Consider the following 22,704-nt stretch of genomic DNA (forward strand, 5'->3'; position numbering starts at 1 on the left):
TTATATTATTGGCACATGTTGCGCCATTTTTATTTAAATAAATAAATGAATTATTGGTAAAATCGAAAGTCCAAACTCTACAGCTAATGATTTCGCGAAAACAAAATAATTGAAAAAATGACAAAAAAAATTTCTTCGCTTTTTGGATTCATAAATGAAAATTCAATTTCATTTATTATTGAAAATATTGATATCGTGTTGAAAAATCAAAATTCCATGATGAAATAAAACTTTGTGTTATTTTATAGTTTATAAATTGCCCATTTATCAGAATAACACGACCGTGTTATGTGATTCGATTTCCACTCTAACTACATAGGTTATTCATACACACACTAATATCATCAATAAATCAGTCGTATTATATTTATTGAAATCATTATTCAAACAATGATTATTAATTCTATCATCTTCTGATAACTCTTAAAGTAATAATGAAAGATAATCCAAGATAACAATGTTATTAAGAGAATTTGGCAAACTAATATCTGACTCAGCAACCAAATGGTTATTTGCCTACGATTTCGGTGGAGTTTTGTTGGAAAATAATATTATTATTATGCTTAAGAAGTTAGTTTCCAGAAATGAGCAGGCCCGCTCTCTTCAAAATATAAAGTTTTCGCTTTAAATAAAGTTCTCCATTGAAAATTTATGAAAAGGCGGAACTTAGTAGACGCGGCTGAATGAAATTTAAGAGGCCAACATTTTTCTATAGGGCGAATGGGCCCACTCCAAATTTGTTGATCGGTTGATTGTGGCCTGTGAGAGTTGGAGGTTTTATGAATTATCAATTTTTCTAATATTTCATTTGCTCTAGTTTGTAGAATCAAGTGAAGCAATTATTAAAATAAAAACGAAAAAGATCTCAAGAAACTTTAGCAACTAAATTACGTAGGTAAATTAATTTCAAGAATTATCATCGCTATTTTTTATTCTATCATTGAAGAAGAAGATGATACCTACTTATAAATTTAAACCAACAGAACAAGTCAAAGAAAAATAAAAAAAGGTAACGGTCTCATTTGGGAATCGAACTCAGGATCTCTGTATAACGCCTTAACCAACTCGGCTATTGGGACCTAATTATTTTCTGCCATTTTTGTCGATCTCATATTTTAAATTCAGAATTAACAATATAATCTTCAACCAATTTTTTTATTATTTTTGCAGCTATCTTCTCGTTCATGTTTCATTCAGATTTAATAGTTTTATCCATAGAGCTAAAATTAGAGGCGCTATTGCGAACTGATCGAAACATATTCCACTATTGTAACGTGATAAACGGTGCGCGTAGACCGTATTCGGTTGTTTTAGTTAGAGCGTAGGGAGAGTTGGAGGTCAGTTGGAGGTAAAAAAGCGGAACCTATTTTTCCGCTTCATATCTCATCTAAATGTAATATATCAAAAGTATTATCTTCTTCTTCAATGATATATTACATTGATGGGTATAACATTCAAAAGTTTTAACAAATCGTTAATTCAATAAAATGGTATATTGTATTCCCTCAAATGTGTATATTTGAGTCGAATATCGTGGATTTTAGAAAAAATTTTAAAAATTAAATTTAATTTAATTAATATTTAAAATTTAAAATTTTCTATTTAACATAAATGATTATATCTACTGCATCGTAGCACTTAACATGACGTGCAAAATCCTTGAAGAAAAACATGTCCTAATTATGTTATTCATGTATGAAAAATGATGGGCGTTGACTAGAATTCATTACAGACCCCTCCACAATAAAATGTGTGAGATTTCCCTTGCGATAAAACTGCATTTTATAGCCTTAATTAGAACTCCGGGGATTTGTGTGCTTGTTTGCCATAAAAGTCACATTTTATGACGTTTTTAATATATTTGCTATTTTTACTATCTAGGAAATTACCCCACTTGAGTGACGAATTGTAATCGTGGGATTATATATTAGTACATATACATATCTTAGATGAATTCGAAATCTGACAAACTAATCAAATTATGTGTGCTTTACTTTTGTGCAATTAAACGAAGTTATTAAGCTAATAAAATGAAAATAATTAATTTTGTATACTACTATTTAATCAAAATAATCCAAATATTTTTTATTGTGATGAACTATTTTGATGAAATAGTGATTTTAACAAATTGTTTTATTTTCATTCAAATAAAATAACACCATGAAAATTGTTCGTCTTTAATTAATGTCATCTTCATTTAATTAATGAAAGGTTATTGAAAATGACATGGAAAGCAGTTTAAAAAATCGTCATACAGAATCAACCGATCAAATCAATATAATGAGAGTCATTGTATTGCTTTGTGGTGCATATTTTTGAAAGACAAATTAAAATTAGGTAAATCTTAAATGATTACTTTTTAAATTTATTAAAAAAATAATAATTTAAGACATTATAAAAACGCGTCATTCAGCATACTTAGTTTTTTTTATCAAAAAAGTATTGTACGGAACGGCACTGTAGTCGCCGGCCGCACAGACGATGTAGCGGGAATGGCCGGCTGGCCGCTTCGACGCCTAGGAAGAAAAGTCGGGAAAAAGGATGGAGAATGTGGGAAAAGCGAAAAATGGGAAAAATATGAGGAAAAGGGAAAAATGGGAAAAATTGGGAAAATATGACGAAAGGGAAAATGTGGGAAAATTTGGGAGAAATGGGGAAAATGTGGGAGATTATGGGAGAAAGGTATAAGGCAGGGGGGAGGAAGGTAGTGGGGAACCTGCGCCCTGACAAAGGACGTTTCGACTTTTGTGAAATGCTTCTTCTTGGTGAGCACCAGGGAGCCAGAAGAAAGAAGAAGGCCAGGTTGAAGTGAAGGTCCCAGGGCAGAGAAGAGGCTTGAAGAGGCAGTCAGGGGCAGTCCAGGAGAGATGTTATCGAGGCGATGGTTTCTGGATCTCTGCCGAATTGTGCAATTTGTCCGCCTTTTAAAGGGCCAACGGGCCCTGCTCTGCCTTTGTTTGCGAGAGATTCCGAGAGTTATTTCGAGTTCCCGGAATCTTCATAGGGCAGACCGCCGTTCTTGCGCAACGCGCTAGCGGACAAAATTACCTGGGTCCCCTGACTGTTTCCTCAAACCGCCTGCCCGGGTCATATTGAAGTGAAACTTCTTTACGCGCGTCATGCAATTTCGAGGACCGGAGTAAAACCGACTCATGACCGAAACGAAAATGCGGGTACCCCCACCACCGATTAAAGTTCATTTGATCTAGTCAAAGTTTTGAAGTAACATATAAATGCTTCTTAGCTCATCCCGACAACTGGCGTTGGTGGTGTAATGGTCAGCATAGTTGCCTTCCAAGCAGTTGATCCGAGTTCGATTCTCGGCCATCGCACATTATTTTTTTGTTTTTAACGCCTTTTTCATTCAATATCTTATTTTTTAGTAGGTCAGAACATTTTTTAAAAGAAAATAATATTGCAAAATAATAAAAACACTTATCTCACTGTGATAATACATTACTCCGCTAGAGCGCGCTTTGCGTTATTGTGTTGGATTAAAATTATTATCTAATCCGTATATTATGATAATTGTATTACATTTATTTAATTAATTTATTTATTTTGATAATATGTAATAATTTACAGAAAAAAAAATTAAAACTATCTCCCTCTGATAAAATATCCGTTCGCTAGAGCGCACTACGCGATCTTGTGTGGGATTCTATTTCTGTACATTGTACATTATTTTTAAAAATATATTATATTTTGGGTGTGATGTAGGTAACATTATAAAACATAACAAGCTCTCATATTTTCAGAACCTACATAATATAATCAATTTATGCGGCTTTGCTTACAGTTGGTGCTCAGCGTGGTTGGCTTTCAATCAGTTAAGCGAGGTTCGATTCTCGGCTGTGGCATTTTTGAAGTGAAACCTTGTTGAGGTGGGGGAGCCGCTCACGAACGTTCTCTCTCTTCTCTTCTTTCCTCTCTCTCAGACACCAGCGAACTGCGCCACGCCAAGCATCAGCTGAAACTAGAAGTTTCACTTCTGTCTTGCGTAGGCTTGACACACCCACTTTTTTTTTAGATATTTTGTGAGTTTGCACAAATAGACATTTACATATAGATATTTTAAAGGGAAGCTTTGCATAAATTTCGAATTTGTGCAAACGGCGAGTTTGTAAAGGAAACTGCGTTTGCACAAATTCAAACTTCATGCAAGTCATCCATGTTTTTGTACAAATTTTGTACGTATTTGGGGGTCAAGCCTTTGTTTTTTGTCTATAATGATGACTGCTTGACCCCGTGGTTTTAATTATTAATCAATTTTTAAAGTTTAGAGAAGGAATTTGTTGCATAAATTCGAAGATGCGCAGAAGTAAGTTTGTAAAGGAACTACCTCTGCGTAAATTCAAATTTACGCAAATTAATTTAAAGTCGGTCGAGGTACAACGTCCGGTACAAGTATGATGCCTAAAATTGGTCCGCTGAAAGAGCTAACTTTATTTATTTTAAATGTAAAAAAAAACACTTATAATTAAATCAGTAAGAACTCACAGGCTACCATTACTACCTGTACCTGCCATAAAATGTAATATTAACAGATATTTTAATAAATTCATTTCCTGATCAAAGGGTACACTGATTTCCAAATGGTTTTGTCCAGGAGATTGAAGTAATAACACTAACGATTTTTTCTATTCTTTATAGCAAGCATGATAATTTACTACCTTATGTATATTGTTGGTGTCAAACCAGTACCATAAAAAAGGGATGTCATCCGCCATGAATACTTAAACTCAAAACCAACACCAAAACTTTTGAAGATTATCTTACATTGCCTAGAGTTCTTACTGATATTAAACAGTAAATTTGATACCTACAGTAATGGATTAGATGGAATTGAGTTCACGCATTACTTATTTTATTTTGTAGTTTGGTGGTTTGCATAAACATTAAGGACACAATCAGGTTATTGAATCCTCAAATACAACATGATGGCGTAATACGCTTTATGTATATTTACAAGGCTTGATTTTCATAAGTTTTTAAATTGTGGAGAATCTAGAATTTAGACAGGATGTTACAAATCCTAAGTACCTACCTAGAGAATTATGATGAAATACCATATCAATAAATCTGGAGGGTTGGACACGGCACGTGCAGGCGCTCTTACCCGGGTCCGGTTCGTTGAGACATTTACTCCCGTCATTTAATTTCCTGTCTCGGTTCATCTTGCCCCACTCTTACTAAGTCCGTATGGGTCATTTTACCCCATTTCCTATTTCACTGAAACTTTATCTCTTGCCCTATATTCCGTCGTGGGGTCATTTTACTTCGGCCTTTGTGATCTCAAAAGTTAAGTGTAACATCTTCCAAGAGCTTTGAATGGGAATTTTATTCTATGTGTATTTATACCAACTCCACAAATATAAAAGATAAAAAAACATAATTATTTGTTTTGAAATATTAGTATATTCTTATACTCTTTGTGCGTGAATAAAGCTTTTTTTATTACTCAAACGATGATAAAAGAATAAACTTCTGAAAACGTTTTCTTCCTTTCACTTTCACATAAAATCACTTTTTGTGTTGTTTGTTGCTCCAGGCCGCATTGAATAAGGTACAAACAGGCCACGCGATTATACATAAAAAATTTCTGCAAAGAATAATTATGCCTTTGAAGTCATTTGTGATTTTCCTTTCAATATTTCATGTTGAATTCTTGTTATGAAAACATATTTTTTTAAATGCATATTTTCAAAATTAATCAAAAATTGATTTATTTTGGACTATATTTTATGATTTTAATAAAATATCTCTGAGCATTGGGAACTAAAAATTTTCTGTATCTTTTAATTTAAACAAAGATAATTCGTTTTTATTTTTAAGCAGTAATCACTAGCCTAAAATACTAATATAATTTTTTTTAAATCTTCCGCAATAAAATACATTCCGCTGACGGGAATTGAACCCGCAGCCTTCTGATTTCCGATCAGGTGCTCTTACTTAATTCCCGTCGGTGGAATGTATTTTTTTCCTCGGAAGGTTTTTCAATTTATATAGGTGTTTTAGGCTTATAATTATTGCTTAAAAATAAGATGTTTTCCTTTGTTATATGCATAAAAATCTTGTCTCGTAAACATTAGTTTATTATTAAAAATAATTAAGATATTTTAGTCTGTTTGGGTTTTTTGGCGTCAAATCCAAAATAAAGTTTTGTGTGATGATGGCAGCGCACTCGTCTTAAAATAAACGTATAAAACTTAGCAAACACATTAAAGCAACCTTATTTTATATAACTTCGTAAATTTGTAAAATGCTTTATTAATATATATAATATTAATGAAGTACTTTTTTCGAGACTTGGAACGTTTGTTATTTTTTCAATTATCAACATCGTAATTTATGAGTTTTTTTAATCTTCAGCTTAGAAAATAACAGTTGTTTTTCTGAAAATTCTTAAATACTATTCTAGTCTTCCTAATTTGCGGTGACCGAGGTAAGACACTTGATTGGCAGAAGGCAACGTAATTGAATTTAGGAATAACCTTTTCTGAAAATTCTTTTAGTTAAAATAATTTAGTGGAGACTTTTTATTTATATTTTTGTAAAAATATTATTTTTATAAATAAGTGAGAAGCTTTAACCGTTTTAATATAGTTAACTGTGACATGTTGATTATGTTTTATTCTGAAAATAAAACACACAAAATACATAGGTTGAATACTGTCGAAGTGAAAATGACGTGAATGACCATTGACCATATTATAAATGTGGATATCTGGAACGAATGCAAGACTTATTAGCTTTTAACCTGTAAGCGTAGTGGCTCCGCAGTGAGAGGGAAAATTAATTCGTCCGTCGATCCTGGACACACTGAACCCTAGATTCCTGCCCATATACTATATATATATATATATATATATATATATATATATATATATATATGACATTTCTCCTTCGCGAAGTCCCAAGGATGTCCAGACTACATATATTTTTAAATTTATAGTCGGGACGTCTGAGAGAGAAATGTCGTGATCAATGACTACACAATGTATTATGGAATGAATACATACTTCCCCGAAATAGTGAGTTATACTGCCCAAGCTATTTTTTATAATTTTTAAAACGTGCGTATAATTTTTTTTCTAGCTTCCATTATTTTTTTATTTTTTGTTTCTCTTTACATCCAGCAATAAAGAGTAGAAATTATTTCAATTTTTTTTTACTGTTTTATGTACTGTATATTTGTTATTGAGTGTAAATATTTATACTACCAGACGACGTGGACAGGAACACTGGAGGGTCTTGAGTCGTTCATAATAATTAAATGTAGCATCTTTTTATTTTAAAAAAATCTCAACAGATTTCAAATCAGTTTGAGACAAAACTCAAGACATAAGGCCTCTGAAGATGGACAGTGAGATCTTTCCGGAACGCTAGGAGTTAAAAAGTCCTTTTAAGAACTACGTTACCCGGAAAAAACCTAGAAAATTATTCTACATCTTACACCCGTGAAAACCTTAACCATATATATATTATGATCATACCGTCGCGCATATTTGTTTTATTATTCATTTATGTTATTTTTATATTATTCATTGTGAAAGTGATGAAATCCCACCAAATACGTAAAACAGAAGTTAAAATATATAGAAATTGGCAAATCTGTGTTTTAAAAAAAGCCCTCACGGGACGCCCGGCAGATGAGAAACATCGAAATTGATTTTTATTGAAGGAAGTAAAAATATACCGTAGAAGTGGTATACCTGAGGTATGTGTGGTAAAATCATGCATGATAGTGTAATAGAAGTAGAAGTTTGCCAATAATGAGTAAGATTCAGAAATGGTCGGACATGAAGAGCAAATAAACGAAGAACGGAGAATATATGACGCGAATGTGAATGGCAGAAGTCTGGGACCGCGGAGGAAGAAATGAGTGGGAATAACAGAAAAGTACGTTGTACGAGACCATGTATGAATGTAAAAGAGACAAGGAGTCAAGTCAAGGTGTGCCAAGTCCGAGTTGTTTGGCAGTCCGTCATCTCTACCTACCTCTGCGGAGAAACGTTTAAAAACCTTATTCTTCCCTTCACCTCCCCACTACCTTCAGCCTCACAAAATTCCCCGATTCGAGATGCCAGTCTAACTGTCTCCAGAAAGTTGGAAGCAATTAAGACTCTTCTCCGGTACTCTTATAAAAAATATAAGATAGATAGTTAGTTAAGTAAAAATAAAAGCAAACAAGTCTTTATAATTTTGAAAATAAAACACATTTATTTTATTATTATTAAAATGTACACAAGAATATATATTACGATTTAAAGAAAGTTGATCATTTAGATAAGATCCGATGCCAACTTTAGTGATAATAAAAGCAATTATACCGCACAGAGTTTTGGCGGCCGGGGGGAGAGAGCCGACGAGTCACGAGGCTGGCTGAACGAGGCGTCGTCGTTCCGTTGAAGATTTTTTTCGTTGAAGAGCGTCGTCCTGTCTTGCCACACTTTCTACCCAAGAGTCGGTTTAACCCAATTAGGCGCCTCAAAAAGGTAACCGACGTTTTGATCGAAATCAAATGATCGAATGGATAAATATTTATTGTTAAATGTTATATAGAATTGCGTAGGTGATAAATATATACTCTGTAAAACCAGTATTTAATATGATAACGACAAGTAGGTATTAAAATTTATTGTTCAGTATGCAGTGTACATTATCCCATGAAATAAATTATTACACCTAAATTATATTCAACCTTTTTACGTTGACATGACACACGGGCACATTTATTTGCTTACAATCATTTGCTTATTACTTGTCTACGATCATTTTGCTTACGATAATTTGATTACAATAATTTGATTTTGATCATTTGATTACGACCATTTTGTTCATAATAATATTACTTTAACCGTCAAAGATGTTTCACATCAAAAATAGGTTCGTGCTCGAGAGAAAACTTTCGCATTATTAAAATGACGAATTTTGAAGAAATTTTAAAGCTCTATATCAATGTCAATCATATTGTGGTTTGGAATTTGCCTAACGATTCGTTGGAAAAGAAATAATGGTAAACAACAAGCTTTTAGGGATTGTATTAATTAAGAGATTGGAAACTCGTGGGTCTATTTACGGCTTTAACTTCTTTGCCTAATGAGTATTTTACCCAAACAATGCGGTAATCTGATATCTGTTTTGGAGCATTTTCTCTTGTGTGTTTTAAAGTATATTATACTAAAAAATAATGAAACGTGTAAATGCCAAAATGGGAAGACAGCATTAGTTTTTTTGGAAATTGGAAGCAGATATTATTACCTACTAGGTAAATTGGTGAACCCACTGAAGGGATCATGGGAAGTTTGAATATCCAGTAAAAATAACCTTTACTGTGCATATATTTGGCGAAATGTTGGCGACAACTTGGAGTTAAGGCGAAGCTTAGTGCTAAATCATTATTTTGATTAATCTTTATAACAAATTGGTGTACATTATGAATACCAAAAAATATGATTTTGATAAATTGAAAGTTTTTCTATCGTTTTGCTTGAGTAAAATACAAATAAAGTAATAAATTACTCAATAAAAAATTTAATACTAACTACTATAATTTTTTTTTCAATAGAAATTTATTAACGCGTAAAAGAAAAAACTTTAAAAAAATACAGTATTATGGCTAAGATTATCTGTGACAGTTTTACTTGATTAACTTTTTGCTTTTTTATAAAATTATTTACAAAATAAATAAAAACCAGTCTTGTGCTTGAAATTAAACGTTTCTAGACTCCGTTTGTCAAGCAATTTTAATGCCTATTACCTACATTATAAGGTATACCAAGAATATACACATTTTTGTCTTTTAGCTTCCTCTTAATTGTCAACAGAGAGAGAAATACAGGATTCATTCGTTACAAGCGCTTGCTGGGTTTAGCGAGCTCTTCAACAATACCTAAAAACCGTCTATACGTGAGCTAAGGTACTGCACAAGTCTATTAGATAAAAAAGATGGAAAAGGCAAAGGTTTAACCTCCCAATGGTACGTATGGTTTAACCATAATCAATATTCGTGATTATTGGCTATTCTAATGTAGAGAAAATCAAAACATAAATTTAAAAAGAATAGTAAACTCAATTTATATACCGCAAAATTTATTTTGGTCCCATATTTTCGGAATTTTTTGTGAACAATTGAGATATTACTTTATGTTGTGTACGTATTTTAAAGCTCAACAACTCTTAATGGGGTATGTTAGGGTTATTCCCGGACATTCTTTGACATCTTAAATGTTAAATGCTGAAAATTGTAAATAAATAGCCAGACACATGTTGCTTAGTATCTTATGATGGAAATGATGATGCGAATTGAACATTTTAAATATGAAATTACCTACATATCAATTAACGGCAAAAAAACGTCTTCAAATATAAAAAATAATTTCACCACGCCGATTTTCACTGTTTCGGAATTTTACTGTTTCGGACACAAAATTAAAAGATTTGCTGTCTTTTAGTTGCGATACCTTCATCATTTTTAGGTTTGTTCCCACGGAAGATAGTCAAAACAATTTCAAACCTAATCCCAGGTATTTTAAGATCTAACATTGAACAGCCTTTAAGGCCATTATAAATTCAGCCCATTTTCCAAGAAAATATACAGGTTCATTTTAATGCTGTCAGTCACATTTGGAAACCATATAGATATAATAAGCAGCCTTCTGATGTCCAGGAAAGGGAAAATATGTAATGCTTCTACTTGCAAAGTAAAAGACCCCTCAACCACCCTTTGAAGATATTTTATTCATGGACTAACATTCTGTTAAAGAAATAAGTTGGTTTTAGTAGAATAATAAATCTAGAAAACACGTGTCGTAATCTATATGTATTTATTAATCATTTAACAAAAAAGTTAATTTTTATTTTATCAATCAATGGTGGTTAAAAAGAAACAAAATGCAATAGATGCAGGAGAAATATTTTTTTCGGTATGTATATTATTATAATTCTATCTAACTATTCTCAGAATTCGTACATCGTTCTTGAAAAGTGATTTAAAAGAAATACTCTACAAACGCTCTCATAATTTTTCGAACGAAATCTGACGTCCAATGTACTCCGTTTGAAGCTACTTGTTAAGTTTGTACCTACAATGTAATAACTAATCATCTCTGTGCATCTCTTTCTGTTACATTACGTACTTTGTGAATAAACGGGAAAGGTTTCCATACAGTTTTGTGTTGTGTAGTTTTGTATTTTGTAATTGCATGATGTGAGGTTCTGAGATAATTTTTGTGGTTGTGTTTTTAGTTTTATCCATGGTTCTGACTGTCTTCATAATTGTCAATTAATACACACAATTATTGTAAATATGATAATATGTCAGAGAACAGATTGCATCTACCATTTTTTGCGTAAAACTTCCTGGAACATCGATAAATTGCATCGTAACGCTTGTATTTTTTTATCTCCTGACATTTCGGAAGGTTTTATTAAATTTAAAGTGGTAATATTGAAGCTATTTGTTCACAACACAACTAAAATGACAGCCCGATCGGGACTAAAACCACCTATTCCCAAAATTAACGTTTTTGGAAAAATGAATAAGTAGAAACTCATTTCAAATTTACGTAAATGCGATGGTTTAACCCCACCGGCGAGTATTCCTAAAACTGCAGCGACGTTTTAACCTGTGAGCTACGTAGGTATAAGGATAATACCATGATATTAAAATACCCTTACTTTATTTAAACGGTTGACATTGATAAAAAAATACCGTAATTCCGTAATGAAGAACGTAAGGAAATCTCCATACAAAATGCCTACCCATTACTAACCACGGTAGACAGGCGGAGCACAGATAACGTCACGCACCCATCTACCTCTTACCAGTCGGAATATGGTGATTTTGGCGGGCTTAAAAAATTCAAACTTGGATAATTAATTTAAATATGAAAACGAATTTTTAAAAATAAAAATAGCGGTATTTATGTTTGAATGTGGACATTGATAATATATATATTTTTTTAAGTGGACTCTAATTCCTTATTGCCAATCGGATAAAATGTATTAGAAGAATTCGAAAAAGTGAACATGTTATATTTCCTTACAAAACTTAAAATCTTTTTTTTCCAAACAATATTGATACCCAGTAAGGGTTACTTGGATCTTACGTGCTAAAGATTTAATTTACATAATAAAATTAATTATTTGAAAAATATAAGTTGCTGAAATACTAATAATAACATATAGTGTTTTATTGCAGTTATATGGTTTCTCTTACAGTATGTTTTCTCTTTTAGATCTCCCTATGTTTTGTAAGCATTTTTTTTTAATCTTTATAGTTTTTAATGTGTTATGTTATTGTGATTTTTTGATGAAAGTGGGATAAGTAGTCGGAAAAAAATCTACTCTCAACTTCCCGGTATATTAAAAAACTGTGATTTTTTAGATTTAGCATTAACTTTTGACGGCGTCCGTGGTCGAAGGGTAAGGCTCTCGACTAGCAAAGCGAAGGTCGCGGGTTCAAGTCCCGGCGTGCGGAAGTAAATTTGATTTGATGAATTTGCGTTACTTCACAATTTATTAATTTTAAATAATATGTTGTATACTTGCGGCATGTTCCAGAGTAGAAGATACTCCCAGGATCGCCTTAGTGCAAGACCACCATTTAGAATTGAAACTGTGTTTGGTGACCGGATCTGAAAAGCCAGATACACCCCCTTCTTCTCCTTTCCCATTTCCTTTCGCTCCCCACTACTTTCAGCCTCACAACATACCCCAAATCGGGATTCCGTATTCTCACAGGCTCCAGACGGTTGGGAGCAGTTACGACTCTTATGCGGTATTCTTATAAAAAAAATAACTTAACACTTAATAACCTATACATATATCATAGGGTAAAAACTAATAGAGTTATTATAAAAAAATGTCAGGGAAATTTTCTCAACCCTTATTCATTAATAGGACCAAGGAAAAGTAACATTAAGTAAAGAAGCTTAATTAGATTAAGCTGTAACAGGAACCTACATTACGTAATATAACAATCGAGTAGCTGAATGTAAAATAAACGACTGGGCTATATGAGTAAAAGTGAAATATGTAGTATATTTTAAAAATAAAAGTACATACACCTACATAGTTTTCTCCGTTCGTTCTTCATCCTCATCTTTAACGGAATTCGCTGTGGCGTCATTAACACACTCTGATTACATTATAACTACGAATGCAGGGCGCTGTTCGGCCTCCCTTGCCAATGCAGCGCCTCATAGATGTTCGCAGAGGGAAGGGTGCATGGGTTTGCTGCCTTGATGTGCCACAGAGTAGCCGGGACGAGTCACCGCTACCGGAGATCGGAAAATACTCTAGTCCAGGCCGTCGCCCAGCGGCAAGCCACGCCCCTACACAATAGATGGAGAATTTCCTGAAGCCACCGTAGTACAATTGCTACGATTGATTGTTTTGTACGTGTTAACGATTTTATTTTATTTTTATTTTGTTATCATGTAATTTATTTAGATGTACAATGTTATATATCAAACAAAGTATCGCAGTCACCGCTCTGTTCAACTGAAATAAACAAACATTATTATTATGTAATTGTAAAAAGCATTCACTTTGTGACTCATCATAATTTATAATAAAAACACATACATTTGTTTTTGACCACGATAGTTTTATTTTCACTCTACCGGTTTCGGAAGATCCCTTCCTTCGTCAGAAGAATATTTAAAACTGATCTACTACACAAAGTATTAAACACTTAACATTTTTGTATTTATGTGTCAATATTTTGTGTAGTAGATCAGTTTTAAATATTCTCCTGACTAAGGAAAAGATCTTCCGAAACCGGTAGAGTGAAAATAAAACTATCGTGGTCAAAAACAAATTTATGTGTTTTTATTATACATTATTATTATTATTAATGCAGGTTTGGCACACTATTTCTCGAACAGAATTATTTTTGCAAACGTGCTTGACACATTTCAGACTCCTCTTCAGTTATAAAACTGCATAGCAAAAATAAACATTAAAAATCGATTCAAATAAAATAAAAATATAAGAAAAATCTAATATTTCTGGTGTTTTTTAGACACGAAAAATAGGTTGGCTAAAATTAAAATAAAGGATGGAAGGTGCAGTGTAATAAGAATAACGCTAACATGTCAGGAACATAAGATAATAATATTTTTACGAGCCGGAGCGTGCTTCATTCTGTAATATGATGAAATCAACAATATGAAGATACCGAGAGTAACGGGACGGGCGCGCGCTTCACTCAGTGCGGCGATTCGCGACCTCTCATTTTCGTAACATGATTGTGACCAGAGATGTGCAAAATGGGTACCCAAAACCATTTGAAATGCAAAATGGAAATGGGTCAAAACTTTTCCATTTGAAAATGCAAAATGCAAAATGGTTTTTAGAAAAGCATTTCAAATGCAAAATGCAAAATACCTATTTTCAAAATGCATTGAAAATGCAAAATGGTTTCTCAGGTCAAACAATCAAAACAATTATAGAATTTTTAAACAATGTTGTCATTTAATAATGGACATCAATGTAGAACAAACATATTACATGATGGTAAATCCAAAAACACTACGACTACAGATTATGAAACCACAAAAAATTTGCGCGGGACTAATGTTGCGAACGTAAAAACATAGAAACTGCTATCTAACATTTAATATTACAGCGTCATGGCCCCATGTTCAGTATTTGAATCAGTATTTTTTGTAATGGTATCACTCAATTGCCAGGGCTCCTACCAGGGAGCAACTTGACAAATGTAAATTATCTCTCATAGCGAGGTTGAGGACCAACTGATATTTGGGGCTTATGAAAAAAAGATGAGTGGAGATAGTAGGAAGAATGTTGCAAAAAAGCATTTAAAATGGAAAATGCATTGAGAAAAGCATTTAAAATGCAAAATGGTTTTTAGAAAAGCATTTAAAATGCAAAATGGAAAATACCTACCCATTTTGCATTTCCATTTGAAATGGATTTATTTGAAATAAAGCACATCTCTGATTGTGACTGACAGGCGATGACTAGATGGTAACTAGGATCACATTAAGCTCCCTAGACATTTTTTTGTTGTTTTTCCTCTCAAACTGCAACAACTGGGAATGCCGCTCGCAGTGCTGCCGTGCGCCCCCCGGCAGGTTATAATTGTAGTTTTGAGTAACGCCTTTAAAGTTTTTGTTTTAAGTCTAAAATTAAACTTACACAGAAGATAAAGAAGGGATTTAAGAACTAAAAATGTGATGGCAGCAAAACTGTGACTTGCAGGCGTATAAGTTGTTATTGCATCCAACTCTTCAATTAAGTTCACAGACAAAATCTAACATTTATCTCATTTACAATAAACGAGAAAACGATAAAAATTTAGAAAAATAATAATTAGTAATAAAATGAACTATTAATTGATAACTTCAAGATTGATATCTGTAGTCATCAAAAATAAAAGAATTATGAAAATGACTCAAATTATAAACAAATATAGGAAAATACACATAAAAATTAGTTGTTCAAAGCAGATTGGTGAAATATAGGTAGTTACAAACCTACTTCGGTAATATTTGACTGTTTTATTGTTAACGAGTTCATTGAAATGGGACTGAAATTAACGATGTTACTCAGCCATGTTTATGTTGATTGTTTATTAAATTATTATCTCTGAAATTAATACCTATCCAATTATAATTGTGATAATTTTGAATTCATCCCATTTATCACTATTTACAAACGAAATTTGAAAGTGAACTCGTTCGGAAAACTCATCAAAATAATGAAAAGGATATGAATTTATTCTAGCTTTGAGGCGACACGATGAAATCAGAAGCTACAACATGATGAAATAATGTGCTAACTGTGGAAATATGTATTTTTATAGTTGTTTTAGTGGTACAGAGTAATCTTCCCCAGGCCAGAGAAATTTCCCACAGTTCAAGGATGTTTTTCGCCATTAACGCTGAATTTAGGGATAGGACTCTCTTAATGAAGAAATATACTAAACCACTGAAGTTAAATAAATACTAATAGTTTAAATTTAAAATCATTATTCAGTTAACATAAAAAACAAGTCTTTATTTAGATATTGCTTTCAATACAAATGGAAATTTAATAAAGCTCGTAGAACTTTTTTGGTTATTTCAGAATTTAATTTTATTGCGAGTATTGTGAACAACTGACCTGATAACCACCTATATGTTTAGTTGTTACACTGAAAAGATCTACTATAAGAAAATTTTTATTGAATATCATTTAGTCTTTGTGGAATATTACAAATTGATAACTTTCGTTGCGCAGTTTATCAGTTGATTGAAAAAAATCAAAGATATTGCTTGATTAAAGAGAAAAGAATGTAAAACTTTTAACGTGCTATAGATGAGTATTTTTTTTCCTTCACCCTTGTTGCAAATTCGTTCATTAGACCTTATGTTTAATATGTTTGCTTTATAGATTACACATTTTGTAATATTAAACAATCAATATCCGTCTACAAATATAATTTAGATATATGTCTTGGAAATTTATATTGGTATGTTTTGAAGTAATCTGCCAGGAAATTTCAGAAGTAGATTCAGGTATGTAGTTAATAATCAGGTAATCCCTGTCAGTAGTGCTGACCAAACACTCCAACAATAAACTTTTGATTGATTCGGTATCTCGGGAACGTATTAATTTTGAATCTGCTTGAAATCCTCACAACATGAAGGGAATTGATAAAGTCATAAATCACATTGATCAATTTCCTACAACTACCGATGAGTTCAGTTGAAAAGGTGCTCGAAGTACTCGTAGTCTATTATATTTTGTGGTGAAGCATGGAAATGGTCGATTAAACCGATAATATACCCAGAGGCCAAATATGAGTGGGTAATGGAGTAGTAGGTAGATTGTAATGTTCCTAAATACGAATGGTGCTACTTGGCAAACAAGCCGCAGTAAATAATTAGTCTAGTATCTTTGAAAATTAGACTCCTGTCCAATGAATCATATATGGTATATTAAAACACTGATTTGAGCATAAACAATGTTGTATTTGAACCAAACTGTATTGGAAACTAGCTATAGATTCTATTTTACATCAAAATTTGAGAATACTCGCATTATGATTTTCCCCCATGGCCTTTGTCATTTAGAAGATTGCCTGAATTTCACCATTTATTTTAAACCAAATATAAGATTTTTATTTCAAATCATAGAAACATACGAGTGAACGGTGAGAAAGCGAAAAACCTTATGTTTGTGAATTTATTATCTGAAGGAAAAGCATGATACTGGTTGAAATAGAGGCGTATCATATGGGTAGAAAGGACTCTTCAATGATTGTACCTCCGATGAAGATGATAATGAAATTAAGGATAAACAACTGGCTCATATAAAAGGCGAATGTTAACGTTATTAGCAACTAGCCAAGGATTCTTCTGAAGTATTTTATTCTAGCGGTCGTATCTTACGATTATAAGAAGCTAACAATCAACTGGTTAATAAAGGTCGTTGACTCAAAGCTGGGAATGAAACGCCGGGAAATTGTCTGGGATGATCCCTGGGGATTTAAGCTTAGAGGTGTGATTTAGCCCTTTAAGGCGCTGAAACCCGCCGACAGACAGAATATTATTAGTACAATTGCTTGGAGCCAGAGAGAATAGCACGATGAGTGTGTGATTACATGAATAATACATGTACGCAAGTAATTAAGGAAAGACTTTTAGCACCCTTTTTTAGCTAGCGATAAGAATATTAAATGTATTGTATATGTGGCTGAATTAACGTAACATAAGATAATATAATAGAGATATCAAAATTATAAAAGTGTTTCATTCTTCCTTTGGCAAGGCGATTTCTTACAGTTTTGAGAAAATTATGAAAACATATGAATATTGAATGCTACAAATTTGGAAGGTACATCACATTCATTGTTAACTTTTGATTATAATCCTGTTGAAGTAATAATCAAAGTTTTGTTCTCAAAATAACTCACTATTACAACAACCAACTAACTCTGAACAGTAAAAATTATTCATAAAAAGATAAGCTTGTATATTACATTACTCTGAAAGCCTCAACCTCGTCAAAGTTCTAAAAATACAGAAATGGATAAAGATTGCACGAAACTATAAACTGTTATCTTGTTCAGACAAAAGACATTTTTTTAAACATTCAAATCTGAAATTGTACTAGCTGTGCATTGTACGAAAATGGTTTTTGCAACGTACGAACATTGATGTACTATATCTATTTGCATTTTGATAAAATTACCACAATAATGATTACAATATTCACTAAGTGACGAACTCAGCAAGAGAAAGGGAGAGAGATTGATTGCAGAGATTGCATTGCAATGAAGGTGACATTGTTGGAAGCAAAATTCCAAGATCTATTTATTTATTTCATTTAAGTTTTTAATCCAGCAGAACTAGGAGGGTAGTGCAATCCCAGTCTGCCATATTACATTATATATACATTTATATACAAGAGAGAAATAAGAACAATGACAAATAAAAATAAGATGAAAAAAATAGGTTATTACCTAATGATAACATAAAATGGAAGTAAATGGATAAGATAAATTAAAGTTAAATAAAATTTCATTTTTCTATGGCATCTTAAGATGATATTCTATTCCGACATAATTTTTTTTTCTAAACCCTCCTTAACGGAATTCTTGGCGAGTACTATCTGTGGAATGGTGACCGGATAAATCATCAAAATGACTTTCATCACATCTTTAAAAAGTTATGGAAATTGATGAAAAAAAAACTTTATTAACTGGGTTAAGAAGGTTAGGTTAAGTTAGGTTAGGTTGGGTTAAAAAAAATTCTTAATTTTTAATGACTTTATCTCACTTTTTAAAGGTGTGTTGAATAGTCACTGTGTTGAGTTAGCATGGAACCCTGTGGAATCTTTATCAAGACCTCACTACAAGATAGTGTAGTTTTATAATTTCGGTAATTATTCGGAATCGCTGGACAAGGATTATATGAAATATTTTTAAATAAAACCTTCTGATTGACCTTAATTACTATAAAAGGAAACTGACTGCATTTGGGATATTTATAATTTTAACATTTTAATTTTTAATTAATCGAAAATTCACTTTCGTTGTATGGGATGACAGCTGGAATGATTTCTGTTGATAAAATTTTCTTTTGTTGATATTCCTGATACGAGTGGCTATATTTTTTACCATGTGCAAATACTAGGTAGGTACCATTTTAGCCCAACTCGAAAAATAAAATAAAGATATTTAGATATGTTTTATAAAATAGAAAAAATAAAAAAGGTGAGGTTATTATAGGTTAGGTTGGATTATTATAGGTTAGGTTGGTTTATTATTAGGATTTAGGTTAGGTTAGGATAGATTGGATATTATAGGTTAGGTTGGATTATTATAGGTTAGGTTCGATTATTATAGGTTAGGTAGGATTATTATTAGGATATAGGTTAGGTTGGATTATTATAGGTTAGGTAGGATTATTATTAGGATATAGGTTAGGTTAGGTTAGGTTGGATTATTATAGGTTAGGTTCGATTATTATTAGGATATAGGTTAGGTTAGGTAAGGTTGGATTATTATAGGTTAGGTTAGGTTGGATTATTATCGGTTAAGTTAGTTGTGTTGGGTAAGGTTAGGATATAGGTTAGGTTAGGATTTAGGTTAGGTTAGTTTAGGTTTCATTATTATAGGTTAGGTTACTATAGCTTAGGTTAAATAAAACAATAATTATGATAATACCTAAATATAAATAATTTAAGTTTTTTAAGTAACATAAAAATATTTTATTTTTCGAGTTTGGCCAAAACAGTACCTAACTAGAATTGCATTCTGAAATGATTCAAATTCTAGCTACTCGTATGTATTCTAGCTACTACTACCAGAGAAAATGTCATCAACAGAAATCATTCCAGCTGTCATCCCATACAACGAAAGTGAATTTTCGATTTACGTAATTAAAAATTAAAATGCTAAAATTAAAAATATCCCAAATGCAGTCAGATTCCTTTTATAGTAATTAAGGTAAATCAGAAGGTTTTATTTAAAAATATTTCATATAATCCTTGTCCAGCGATTCCGAATATTTACCATAATTTCTGATAAGTTCTTGGATTAATAAAGGAGACCGAAGATAATCGTACCACGTACCGCGTTACCACTGGACTATGACGGCCGGCATAGTCCAGTGGTAACGCGGCTCTCTCTTTTCTATGACATTTTCCTATTTTTATTGTAAAAAATATGTATACACATTATTTATAATAGTTGTACTACAGGGACAATTGCAGGACACTGTTTTCATTCAAAAACTTTTTTTTCATTTTCTCGAGATTCAAACAAGCTATGATAATTACTGAATGATTTTATTATTATTTTATTACATTAAAATAATTAAATTGCGTGATATCACTGAAAAATTCTGTGAGAAATTTCTTGAGGAAGGATAAATTGTATATTATCTATTATCTATATAAATAAAAATATTAATGTTTGTTTGTTCGAAATCTTTAATCTCCGAAACTTCTTTACCGATTGCTTTGAAATTTTGATTCAACATTTCATTAGAATACCCGTGTGTTTTTATGTACCCATATTATATAGATTTCACTTGTGACAGGTAAAAACGTGATTTTTTTTAAACTACCCCACCTTTTTGACGAAAAAGCAACACGTGCTATTGTTTATCTATCTGAACAGACATACTGTGCCACAGCAACGGATGGCGGGGTACAGCTAGATATTATTGAAATTGTCAATAAATATTTTAGAAACTAATTTTAGAAAATAACTGTTTAGCCTTGCCGAAATTATTAAAATTGTTAAGCCAAACCTCTGTGTCTTGCTCAACATTCCGCTACTGGTACAACTGACCCCGGAGTCAGGGTCAGTTGTGCCATTTTCTCCGAGGTGTTTACGCGCTGAAAGCTTATTTTCTATAAGATTTAGAAAAATATTTACATAAGAATTTGGTAGATAACTAAATAATCTGTCGCTGAGTAATAAGTATTTTATCACAAACCTTATACATTCCTAAGACGAAATTTGTAGAAGTCAAATTTGTACAACTGTCTCCGGTGTCCCCTACTCCCTAAATCTAAATAAATGCGTTTTTATGTTGACCTTGTGATCAAAGATTGAAACGAAATAAATTAAGTCTTATCATTATGTGGGTACCATTCTTATTTCCATGGTAGGTACCATTCTTTTAATTTTTGATCTGAATACCGCATAAGACTCCCAACTGATCTTAAATTCCTACCATCTTTTTTTAGGTATATTTTATTTAGTACGTACCTACTAATATTTGAACTTCACAATATTGAGACATAACCCACAAAAAACTGCAAGACTTCTGGCTTCATCAACATTGAAAGGGAGTTCATTGAACATTTTGAAACCTTTGTAATAAATATTGTTTTGTGTTGCCGATAAATTTATCTAATTTAGCCTAAAATTGTTGCAGCGTCTCGTAGCCTGTGGAACCATGGTATCTCAATTGGTGTATGTTGTGAGGCTGGTGGTAGAAGGGAGGGGAAGGAGATGGGAAAAGCAAGGTGATTAAGTATCTGGCTATTCAAATCTGGTTACCAAGCACGGCTAAATTCATTTCAAGCAACTGTTGAATTCTGAATACCAGGACGATACGGAGAGTATCCTCCACTCTAGAACTTGCGCTAATAAACTATATATGAATAAATTACGAAATAACACAAATGAATACAATAAATTTTACTTGCCCACGCCGCCGGGATTTGATCCCGCGACATCAAAATTGCTAGTCGAGAGCCTTACCCATCGACCACGGGGGCCGTTACAACAAATCTACCTATAATATTAGAAAGCATTAGGTTTTAGTTAAATCTCTCCTTTTTACTATGTAAATATAATTCGAATCAATGGATTTCTATTTGAATTCTAGAATATTTTATGAAACCACCCTCATCTCTAATCCTCCAATAAAATTCCATGGACCTATTACTTGATGGGGTTTTCGGAAATTATCCCCACTAATCTGGGATCATACGAAATCCAGGCAATTTGAAATCCTTCACAAATAACGTGGGTTTTTTTTAAATTTAATAATAATGGTGTAGGTTCTTGTATTTACCTAATGAGTTTGAACGCCAGATAATCTTATCATTTAAAAAAAAATAATTTTAAATTTTAGAAATAACTAAACTTAATCCATTCTTAACCAAAACAAATTATTTATTAGCCCTTGGAGAATATCAGAAACACATCGATAAAATTAATTAAGTTGTTGACCCTCCAACAGGAGTTGTTATAAATAACTAAAATTAGGTGGAAGTTGATATGGTTTCCGTGGTGTAGTGGTTATCACATCCGCCTAACACGCGGAAGGCCCCCGGTTCGATCCCGGGCGGAAACATGTCTTTTTGCTTTTTTTACGTAGCTTTTTCATCGAAATTATTATTTTTTAAATACAAGCTTAAATACCCGGTTTTGAAACGTCCTAGATTATCGAATTTTTAATCGTTTTCACTGCCGTACCCGGGTGGGTGTTTTTCATAAAACGACAATCCACTGTTTTTGTCATCTATTTTTTATACGTTTTGCCCCTAATTTACTTTAAAATTGCTTTTTTATTTATTTTACGTAGGTATTGACGAATTTTGTTTCAGTAGGTTACAAACGTGGCTTTGGCCGTGTTTTATTTTTCAAAAGTCATAGCTTATTATATTTATTGGCACTGAAGATTTTATTTCTAGTTTTGTCTGATATTATTCCTATTTATA

General features: G+C 32.3%; 1 non-coding gene across 1 annotated transcript; it reads left to right on the plus strand.

Annotated features, from left to right (window-relative positions):
- Window positions 1-22,264: 22,264 nt before the first annotated feature.
- Window positions 22,265-22,337, plus strand: TRNAV-AAC (transfer RNA valine (anticodon AAC)). Its single transcript has one exon. It is a non-coding gene; the product is annotated as a tRNA-Val (tRNA).
- The last annotated feature ends 367 nt before the right edge of the window (window positions 22,338-22,704 follow it).

The sequence above is a fragment of the Hesperophylax consimilis genome, chromosome 1, assembly GCF_061612785.1.
Source record: "Hesperophylax consimilis isolate HC1 chromosome 1, BYU_Hcon_1.0, whole genome shotgun sequence".
NCBI lineage: Eukaryota > Metazoa > Arthropoda > Insecta > Trichoptera > Limnephilidae > Hesperophylax > Hesperophylax consimilis.